This window comes from Dasypus novemcinctus, chromosome 10 (assembly GCF_030445035.2).
Source record: "Dasypus novemcinctus isolate mDasNov1 chromosome 10, mDasNov1.1.hap2, whole genome shotgun sequence".
Classification (NCBI taxonomy): Eukaryota; Metazoa; Chordata; class Mammalia; order Cingulata; family Dasypodidae; genus Dasypus; species Dasypus novemcinctus.
Genome location: NC_080682.1, coordinates 28,375,474 through 28,386,512, shown reverse-complemented (window position 1 = coordinate 28,386,512; position 11,039 = coordinate 28,375,474). Strand labels below are relative to the sequence as shown.

The 11,039-nt window shown below is 40.3% G+C and overlaps 1 pseudogene; it reads right to left on the bottom strand.

The window, feature by feature from the left end:
• Positions 1-392: 392 nt before the first annotated feature.
• Positions 393-10,664, bottom strand: LOC101438659 (doublecortin domain-containing protein 2 pseudogene; annotated as a pseudogene).
• Positions 10,665-11,039: the final 375 nt, after the last annotated feature.

Below are 11,039 nucleotides of genomic sequence, written 5' to 3'. Positions count from 1 at the left end.
CCTTCCTATATAAGTGCTTGAAAATAAGTTGTCACCTAATCATCTGGCATCTAAATTTTTAAGAAAGTATACAATAAGAGTTATCCTATTCTTTTTCATCCTTTACAAACACAAGGGGTCAACTGTATTCCAGTGCAAATTCCCTGCTGTCCTCTTATTAATTCTTTTAAATGACTTTTAAAAACACATCCCACAAAATAAGTCACTTCCCTCTAGTAGCTATCAAAGGTTGTCCATTCTTTCCAGTTGGCCCTGAATTTTACAATTCAGCAGGTAGTATCCAACCATATTGTCCCATTATGTTTAGCAATAACTATATGCTTATTATTCAAGTATTTGGAGCCTTCATTTTTATTATAATCCATATATCCTTTTTTCTTTTTTTAAATCATCTATGCCACAACAGCATAGTCCTTGTTTTGTTCATTGTTATCATTTTCTTGTGGACCAGTAATTTTTACTTCAGGCCTTGGTGGTCCTTGAGGCTCTAAATCACCCTCAGCTTGTCTACTGCCAGCTCCTTGAGACTTAGTTTCTTCGTCCCCTCCTGGTTGCAGCTCATTATAATTTCTTCATCGCCTCCTGACTGCAGCTCATTATAGTTTCTTCATCGCCTCCTGGTTGCAGGAGGTCTAGTTTCTGCTAGTTTCTCACCATTTTCTTCATTGGTGCCTCCACTTCTATGAGCAGGACCTGCCTGCTCCTCACTGCCATCCAAGATCTCCTCAGTTTGCTCAGGGTCCTCTGTAGCCCCCCTACCTCCTTCATGTTCGACTTCACCATTCATTCCTGAAAAATCTTTCTGTTCTGCATCCTTGTTTTCTTTCTCTCTATCTTCTTCCTCATCTACTATTTCTGCTGACCTCTGATAAACTGGAATCTCTACCTGAGTATCTTCATCTTCTTGGACTTTTGCTGCCCCCCGTATTTCAGACCTCTGCTCCAGCTTTGAAAATGCCTTCATCACTGTTTGGGACTGTTTGCAGTGAATTCTTTAACTTTATATTTTGTTTCACTTTCATGGGCTTTTCTGGATTCATGTTTTCTTTTTCCGCCTTTTTCTTTGGGGGCCAAAGAGATGAATTGTCACTGGATCCAAGTGTTGACTTAGACTGACGATCATTTCCACTCCCTTTATACTTTCTTGATTCTACACTAGGAGGTAGCAAAGAGGCTTTCTGACCATGGGGTCTTCTCACTGTTGACTTGTCAAAAAGCAATTCACTATAAGGCAATTTCTTAAACTTATCTCTGCCGACAGCCACATAAAACTGCCAGTTCTCCAACTCTGCCCTACTTTCAACAAGTTTTCCTTCTAGAGTATGAAGTCTGTGGACAGTCCCGCTCCTCAGGGTTCTCTTTCCCTTAATCATTTGTGGTACATGATCCCACTGACTTAGGGCTTTCCTTGGGATGAGGAGGCCGGAAGCTGGTCTTATGTGGTCTCCATTTGCAATCAAGAAGATAGTGTAGGTTTCCTGATGTGGTTTCCTACAGCCAGCTGACACATTGATCCTGCTGTGGGTTACTGGTTTTACCTCTGAATTGGCAAGCTCCATTGGTCTTTTCTTGGTTTCCCCATGTCCAAGTAATTGAGTTTCTTGAAGGCCTTCTGGCCCCCAGCCGCATAGTTGCTCCTGCTCTGGATCTGCTCCAGCTTGGGGATGCAAGGTGCACGGCGTGTAGATATGTTCCTGACGGCCCCGAAGGGCGCCTGGACGCCGCCCGTCACCTCCCTCAGGAGGACGTTGAAGCTGGACACCTTCTCGTGGATGGCAACGCGGCGGCCCGCGAATTAGGGGTCCCCGTTGCGGTATACCAGCACGCTCTTCAGCTCTTCACTACCGCTGCGACAGGTGGCCGGAGCGTGCGCTGCTCGTCTTCCCGGGGACACGGCTCCGCTCTTGGCGGCATCGGGGACAGGAGGAGGCCGAGGGTAAGCGCCAGGGGCCGCCGTGGGCCCCGCGTCCGCTGCACGCAGACCCCACGGCAACATGATATCTTAATGATATTTTGTCTTCCAACCCATGAATACAGTATGTACTATTTATTTGGTTCTTCTTTGGTTTCTTTTAGCAATGTTTCGTAGTTTTCTGAATACAGTTCCTTTATGTCCTTGGTTGTCCTGAAAGTGGAAGTCTCTGAATTTCACATTTTAATCTTTTTTGATTATTTGAATCTCCTAAACTTTAATTTGGGGATTAAAGTCTCACACATAGGACTTGTGTGAGGATTAAATTAGATAATTTATGTAAACTGTTTACTACTCTCTTTGGTATATAATGAGTACTAAATAAGAAGAATGACAGTTAATTTTTCTTATGTTCTACAATTATGTGTTATATAGTTCCTTTTCAAAGATCATGAGTTCAAACCAGAAAGTTCTGTTTTTGTTAGTAGTTTTTCAATAAAGTATGTTTGGAGGTATCTCCTACCCTAAGATAGAGCTATTCTGTAAAATTGGGTTTGTTTTTTTTTCCAAGGGAGACAGAAAAGAGAGGTTGCAGAAGCTCCACGCGGATTTCAGACATCCTCCGCTGACCTTGCACACAGTTAATACCCTTAATGTAGCACGATTTCAATTCTTAACGCTGCCTCTTTGTTGAAGCATTTTACTTTGGTTCTGTCTCAATTTTTTTCCTTTAGTGCAAAAGACAGATTTCAATGGGGGTTCTTAAATAAGCAGACATGCATACAAGTCATGTTTGTTATGTTTCATCAGTAATGCCTCATTTCCTAGAATGGACACTGGAATGAGATGTAGGCAGTATGCAGGCCAAATCCCAGATTGACTTTCTCCCCCCATATCCCCCCTAGGTTCCTACTTTGTGGGGTTTTTTTTTTTTTCATATTTAATATTTTTTTAATTAGAGAAGTAGGTTTATAGAAAAGTCATTTAAAAATTACAGCATTCCCATGTCCTCCATCCCCTTCTTTAAAATAATTTTGATAATATTCTTTTTAAAAGTTTATTAGGTTTTTGTTTGTTTGGATGGTTGGTTTTTTGAGGTACTGGGGATTAAACCAAGGACCTCATAATGGGAAGCAGGTACTCAGCCACCTGAGCTATATTCCGCACCCCCTTTTATTTTTTTAAAGCAGATTTATTGAAACATATTCACAAAATCTCTCAGATTCCAACATGACCTTTATATCAAATCCTGTCAAGGACATTACAAGAAAACAAAAGTTATAGAGCAATAACCCTTAAGAGCATAGATGGAAAAATACTGAATGAAATACTAACAAATCAAATCAAATGATATATAAGAAGGATACTATTAGGATCATGTGATTTAGTTACAAAGATACATAATTGGTTTAACTTTCAAAAATAATTCAATGTAACTTTAATAAAATGATCAGTTTAAAAGGTACAGAAAAAGAATTTTATAAAATTCCACACCCATTCATAATAAAAATTCTTAGTTGACTAAGAGGGATAACTTCTTCAATATGATAAGATTATTTCCCAAAAATGTACAAATACCATCACACTTTCAGGATGAAATAGTGAGTGTTTTCTGTATTTGTCAGGGTTTCTAGGAAAACAGAACCAATGGGATATATCTGTAAATAGTATGAGATTTTATAAAATTATCTCACATGAGTGTCTGCATGCACAATTCCAAGTTCCATAGGGCAGGCTGCAAACCATGGGCTCTGATGAAGGTCCTTATTGAGTTTCTGGAGACATTGTCTGTTTGATATAGTAATGGGAATTCTGTCTCTGAATGCTGAAATAACTTATTCATTTAAGAGCTTTAAATGATTGAATGAGAAGTCACTCTTTGCTGACAGCAATATCCTTGATGCAGATATAACTAGTCATTTATGCTAATCAACTCACTGATGATTGAAGTCCATGAAATGCCCTTGTATTACAAATAGCCAAGTACTTACTTGACCAAACAACTGGGCACCATACCTGGCCAAGTTGACACATTAGACTAACCATCACACTTTCCCCTAAGAAGACAAAGATTCAGTTATCACCACTGCTATTCCAACCTTATATTGGAGGGCCTAACCAGTACAATAAAGTGAGAAAAAATAAATAAAAATTAAAGATAAAAATTAAAAACAAAATATCCAGGACTAAATCTCATTAGAAATGTGCAAGAGTCTATACTGAAAATAAGAAAACATGCAGAAAGAAATTAAAGGTACCCCAATAAATGGAGAAATATTCTATATTCATGGATTGGAAGATTAAGTTGTTAAGATGTTATTTCTCCCCATATTGATCTATACATTCAATACAATCCTAACCAAAGCTATAGCAGACTTTTTTTTCATAGAAATTGATAGGCTGACTTTAAAATGTATATGAAATTGCAAATATATATATATACACATAAAGAACAGAAACAAAACTAGAATGATCAAAATTGTATTTAAAATAAGCACAAATACAGAGGTTTATACTTACCAAAATGGAACAGAATAGAGAGTCAAGATATAGACCCACACATATGTGGCTTCCTAACCTATGACAAAGGCACCAATGCAATTCAGGAGGAAAGGAAGATCTTGGAATAAATGGTGTTGGAAGAACTCAATATCCAGATAGAAGTAAAAAGGCCCTTGAGGGAAGCAGATGTGGCTCAAGGGATTCAGCTACCATCTACCAATGGGACATCCTGGGTTCAGTTCCTGGTGTCTCTTAAAGAAGTCAAGCAAGACAGAGAGCTGATGTGATAGGCAGGCATAGCAAGCTCACACAACAAGATGATGCAACAAGAGACACAAGGAGAAAAACATAATGAGAGATACAACAAAGTACAAAGTGGAAGTGTCTTAAGTGATTAGGTGCCTCCCTCCCACATAGGAGGTCCTGCATTTGGTTTCCAGTGCCTCCTAAAAAGACTAGTACACAACAAACAAAGCAAATGCAAACAACTAGGGGAAAGGAGAAACAAATTAAAACTAATAAAGTAGATGCTTTGAATTGCTATAAAATTTGATTCACTAAAAAACAAAACAAAAAAAAAAAATCTTTGACCCTTTGTCTTAGTTTGCAACAGGGATGCCAATGCAAAGTACCAGAAATTAGTTGGCATTTATAATGGGAATTTTATTAGGAGAAAATCTTACAGTTCTGAGGCTGTGAACTATCCAAATCAAGGCAGCATCAGAGATGCTTCCTCATCAAAGTCAGCTACTGGTAAGCCTGGTGTCCTGCCATGTGATGAAGCAAGAGGGCAGCCAATCTCAGCTGAGATCCCTGTCTCCCCTCTGGGCTCACCATCTTTTAAGCCTTGAGCTGTTCCATGGGCCCAGCCTCTTGGGGGCTTTGTGCCTCAGCTTCGACTGCTAGCAATCTGTGAGTACTCTCTCTTTCATGGCCAGGTCAAAATGACAGAGCTTTCTTTTCTATGTGTGTGTGTCTTTCTCTGTATTTCTGTTTATAGAAGACCCGGCAAGAGGGTGGAGATCTAACCTTGGTCATGCTTCACTGATACATTCCAATCAAAAGCCCTAAAGTGATCTAATCAAATTATCTAACCAAAGACCCCTTAACTGAATTTAATGCAATCAAATGGCCTCAAACCCACAGGAATAGATTAGTTAAAAAATATATCTTTTTGAGAGTCACCAAATTCAAACTGTCACACCCTAATACACCATTCATAAAAAGTAATTTAGAATGAAAAATGGATCTAAATGTGAAAAGTGAAAATTATAAATCTTTACCAAGGAAGCATAGGAGACTATATGAGTTCTGGGTTGTTGGGAGCGATAAAAAGAATGTATGCCGTACTCAGCGAGAGTCAGTAGCACGGCTGCCAGAGAAGAGCCAACCCTCTCATTTGAGCAAACTATGATTAGCTCCTCACAATATGTCAGGTCCCACATCATGGCAGAACTCAAATCTGCTTTGTCACTTCCTCATTCTTCTTCCCCTTCAGGCCTTTGTTCTCCGTCTTCCCGCCACTGCCCAGATTGACAAGGCAGTGGGCAGGCGCTAGGCAGGTAAACTGAAACCCACCCTATATGTTAGTGGTGATCATAGCCAATCCCTAACTTCCACCCCCGCCTATTACCCCTCCCCTTCCCAAGAGTATATATGCTTTGTTCCCCTCAATAAAATTTGCAGCTTGATCCTCACCCTGTCTCGCTGTCATTCCTCGCGTCTCCTGTCTCATCATTCTCCTCCACGCAAGCCACGAGCCCCAGTTCGCAGCCCCGCTGGCCGGGGCATTCACACTGGGTAAGCAAAGATTTCTTTCTTTCTTTCCTTTTTTTTTTCTTCTAAGATATTGTGGGCCAGGGATTTAACATGGGACAAGGTATGTGGGAAGTTGGCACTCAACAACTAAGCTACATTGGCTCCCCTGAGTTGTTTTGTTTCTATTTGTTTTGCTTGTTTTTGTGTTTTCAGGAGCATTGGGAACTTAGCCAGGGACCTCCCACATGGGAAGCACATGCTCAACTGCTTGAGCCACATCAGCTCCTGGGAAAGATTTCCTAAATGGGAACAAAGAAAACACGAACCATAAAAGGGAAAATTGATGAAGTAGACTTTGTGAAAATTTTTTAATTTGCTCATTAAAGATACAGTTAAGAAAATAAAAAATTGAGTCTCAGACTGCAAGAAAAATAGTTGCAATACATATACCAGTAAAGGATTATTAACTTGGTTATATAGAGAACTCTTACAAATGAATAAGAAGAAGACAGCCAGTCAAAAAAAAAAAAAAAAAAAAAAAGTGGGCCAAAGATTTGCCCAGGCACTTTACAAAGAAGATATACAAATGACCAATGAATCACATAGAAACAACCCTTATCAGGGAAATTCTAATTAAAACACAATGAGAAAACACTACACATTTACAAGAGTGGCTAACAACACCAAGTCTTGAAGAGGATGTGGAGCTACTGAAAATTTTATATATTGCTGGTGGGAGTATAAAGTAGTACAGGCTTTGAAAAACTTTCTGACAGTTTTAAATAAAGTTAAACATATGTCTACCCTAATGTTAGAGGTTTCTCCCTTGCAAGGTGTATAATGATTAACTGATCACAAAGTTTACAATGATTAACAAACAGTGACATGCATTCCCATGACATAGAACAGCTCCCATCCTGAACCTACATGTTCAGATACAGCTCATTTCATCACAAGAATAGACAAAGGAGTCACATGACCCTACCAACCCCTCCCACAATCTTAGAATTCACTACCCCTAGCCCACCAACCACTAGCCATCCCTATTGGCCCTTGGGTCTTACCAAAGTCACTGACTAAACGTTTTCCTGCCTATAGTGTACTGTATAAATTCATGACTGACTCTACCAGAGGTGAGCTGAAGTCTCTCTTCAGATCCCTGCCATGCTGGCAGGAGGGCTTAAGTCTAATCTTCAAACCCCCTCCATTGGGAGAGCTTCCCAATAAACTTTCTGCCTACAATCAGGTCAGTCTCCATGTCCCAGGGAGTGCCTTTTTTTTTTTTCTCTAGCATGTATGACCCAGCAATTCCACTCTTAGACACTTGTCTTACTTTGCCATATGCTGCCAATGCAATATACCAGAAATGGGTTGGCCTTTAAAATGGGAATTTTAAAGAGTAAAAGCTTACAGTTCCAAGGCTGTGAAAGTGTCCAAATCAAGGCATCATCAGAAATGCTTTCCAACAAAGATCAACTGCTAGCAGACCCTGAAGTCCTGTCACACAGCAAGGCAAGATGGCTGGTCTCTGATCTCTACTTTCTCCTGGAGCTCAGATGTAGGCCATCAGACATCTCTCCTTGGGCCTTGTCAACTTGAATATATCAGGGCTTCTCTTTATATTTTTTCTAATTTTTAAAAATGTAATTATCTTTTTGAAAAAGGTACATAGATCACAAAAAATGTTACATTAAAAAATATAAGAGCTTCCATTATACCCCACACCCCACCCCACCCACTCTGCCCACACCAACAACCTCTTTCATCATTGTGGCACATTCATTGCATTTGGTGAATACATTTGGACCACTACTACACTGCATGGATTATAGTTTACATTGTAGTTTACACTCTCCCCCAATCCATTTAGTGGATAAAGGCAGGATTTATAATGTCCTGCATCTGTCTCTGCAATATCATTCAGGATAATTCCAAGTCCCAAAAATGTCCCCACATCACACCTCTTCTTCTCTCTCCCTGCTGTCAGCAACTCCTGTGGCCACGGTCTCCACATCAATGATATAATTTCTTCCATTGCTGGAGTCACAATGGTTCTATAGTAGCATACCAGTCAGTCCACTCTAATCCATATTTTATTTCTCCATCCTGTGAATCCTGGGATGGTCATGTCCACTCCAACTCTAAATTGAGTTGGGGCTTAGATGCCACATGTCTGATGGATGTGATTCTCCTGTTTGCAGTTGTAGACACTTTTGGTTCCCTGGTGTTATGGTTGACCATCCTCACCTCACTCTTAGCTGACCTGGGGAAGTCCAATGAACCACAGAGTTAGTGTTGCAACTCTGCTGAGGCTCAGGACCCAGCTGGCACATGGCCAGTCCAGAGATTGAAGTCTTCTGAGTATACACCAACCCCAGCATGAACCATAGGTTCAGTAAAAGTGACAGAAAAGACATGTATAGAGAGGTCACATCTGAGTCCAACTCTATCACACTCAGGAGCACAAATTCCAAAGTAGAGCTCACTGGCAAGGCACTGAACTCCAGAGCCATCTGTCATGACTGTAGAACCTGTGTGTCTCTGTAGCCCTCAAGAGCACCAGTACCTGAGGTTGTATCTACTTTGGCTGTCTTTAAGATCCTGCTGAGATGTGCATAAGCATGACCCCTCTGATGACCTCCTGATTCCTTTTGAAGTCTTTTAGCCGTATACACTCATTCATTTTTACCACTGACCCCTTTTATTCAAGGTCTTTTTCAGTTGCATCACCAGCTGGTGATTTGTAGTAATCCTAATAAGGGATTGGAATTGCCAGGGAGCTCATCCCTGGGAGATATGTCCCATGTTGGGGGAAGGTAATACATTTACATGCTGAGTTTGCTTAGAGAGTGGCCACATTTGAGCAACATGGAGACTCTCAGGAGGTAACTCTTAGGTACCCTGAAGCTCTAGGCCTAGTTGAAATTTTAAGAGCACAGGCTCATAAGCATAGTCGTCACTATCAATAGCCCATTATTGGACCATCTTTCTTCAGTGGTCTTTGCCCTTGCACTTAGGGATTGTTGCTGTTCCATTGGGGAATGTGACAGAGCTCCCTTGGCTAGGAACTTAGCACTCCCTCAGTTGTTGTGTGCAAGTCTACATAGTATGAAAATACCCAATGAGTATCCGAACATTTTTATATACCCTATATACATGCCCTGGAAAACTCCCTCCCAAACATGTGTCCCACATCAATGACACCTCAAACCGGTGTTCCTCACCTGCCATAGTTGAACCCTCTATGATCCAAAACTTCTTAAAAAATGAAGCCTAATATATTGCCAAATTCAATTAGTAGGAAAATGAAATAGTAAAGATAGAATTAATGAGTAGAAATAGAATACATAATAATTTAGAAAAACTAAAAGTAAAAAATAAATTAGGGTATTAAAAATGAAAAATATCATAAAACTTTGTTTTTGACATTTTGCCTTCATCACTGTAATAGGTGCTGCCCTCATGTACAGTGGTAGGGCAATCTCTTCCATCCCTTCCTCAGTGACTACATCTTTTTTTTTTAATTTTTAATTTTGTCTTCAAAAAGGTTTTAGATCACAGTAAAGTCACATATACAATAGAGCGGTCTCCTAGGTACCCAACATCAAATCCTTTCCCCCTTCCCCAGCAATGATCTTTTTACATGTTCATGTTATATTTGCTACATCTGCAGTACAGATATTGAAACATAGCTACTAACCATGGTTCCATTTTGGTTTACATTATGGTTTATATTTTAGACTGTACACTTTTTGAAATGTTTAGTTACATTATGGTTTACATTATGGTTTACATTTTATACTATACCCTTTTATAAATTTTTGTTGAAATTTAACATGGTCTCTATATCCATCACTGCATCTTGTGGAATACTCCCATTGCCCCCCAGTTACCCCTTCTTCCATCTATTCTATTCCTATCTCCCCCTCCCCTTGGAGCCCACAGTGACAACCAAACTTCACTGCTTGGAGGAAAAGATTCGTAGATACTTGCAACAATACTGAGGGCTTGCCATACTAGACTGTCCTCCCCAACTGGGAGCCACCCATGTTCTTGAGAGACACACTTCCCTCTGTTTGAGAACATCAGGTCTCCCCAGGATGAAGGCACAACACCTTCCTGCTCATTGTATGGGTCTCCACCCACTGATTTAACACACTATGACAAGATGAGCACTCACACACTCCCTAGAAGCCTGCTCCAGGTGCACCCTGTGCCAGATGCCCCCACAAACACCTTAAACAAGTAACCCTTCCTTATTATTTCTAAAGAGTTTTCTCAACATTATAATTTCAACCACATACCTTACAATCTCCCATGTTCACCTGCTCTCCCCAGAACCTCCACCCAATTCCATGGACCATCGGACCCATCCTCCTAACTCTAGCCCCCCTCAAGCCTGCAAAGCCCCACCCAATAATATCCCTATGCCCCCACCTTATCTCTTCCCTACACAACTACTTACCTCCATTTTATCATAGATTTCACCCATGTAGGCATCAGCTCACAACTTTACTCTCCATGCCAATTTCCTATTAGCCTATCATTCGGGTTCTAGTTCTCTGAGACAACTTGATTTGCTTAATTCATATCAGAGAGATCATATAGTATTTGTCCTTCAATGCCTGGCCTGCTTCACTCAACATAAGGTCCTCAAGATTCATCCATGTTATCCCATGTGTTAGTACTGTATTCCTTCTTACAGCTGAGTAGGTATTCCATTGTATGTCTATCCCACATTTTGTTTATCCATTCATCTGTTGATGGGCCTTTCGGTTGATTCCACCTTTTGGCAATAGTTAATAGTGCCGCTATAAACATTGGTATGCATATATTGGTTTGTGTCCTTATTTTCAGTTCTTCTGAG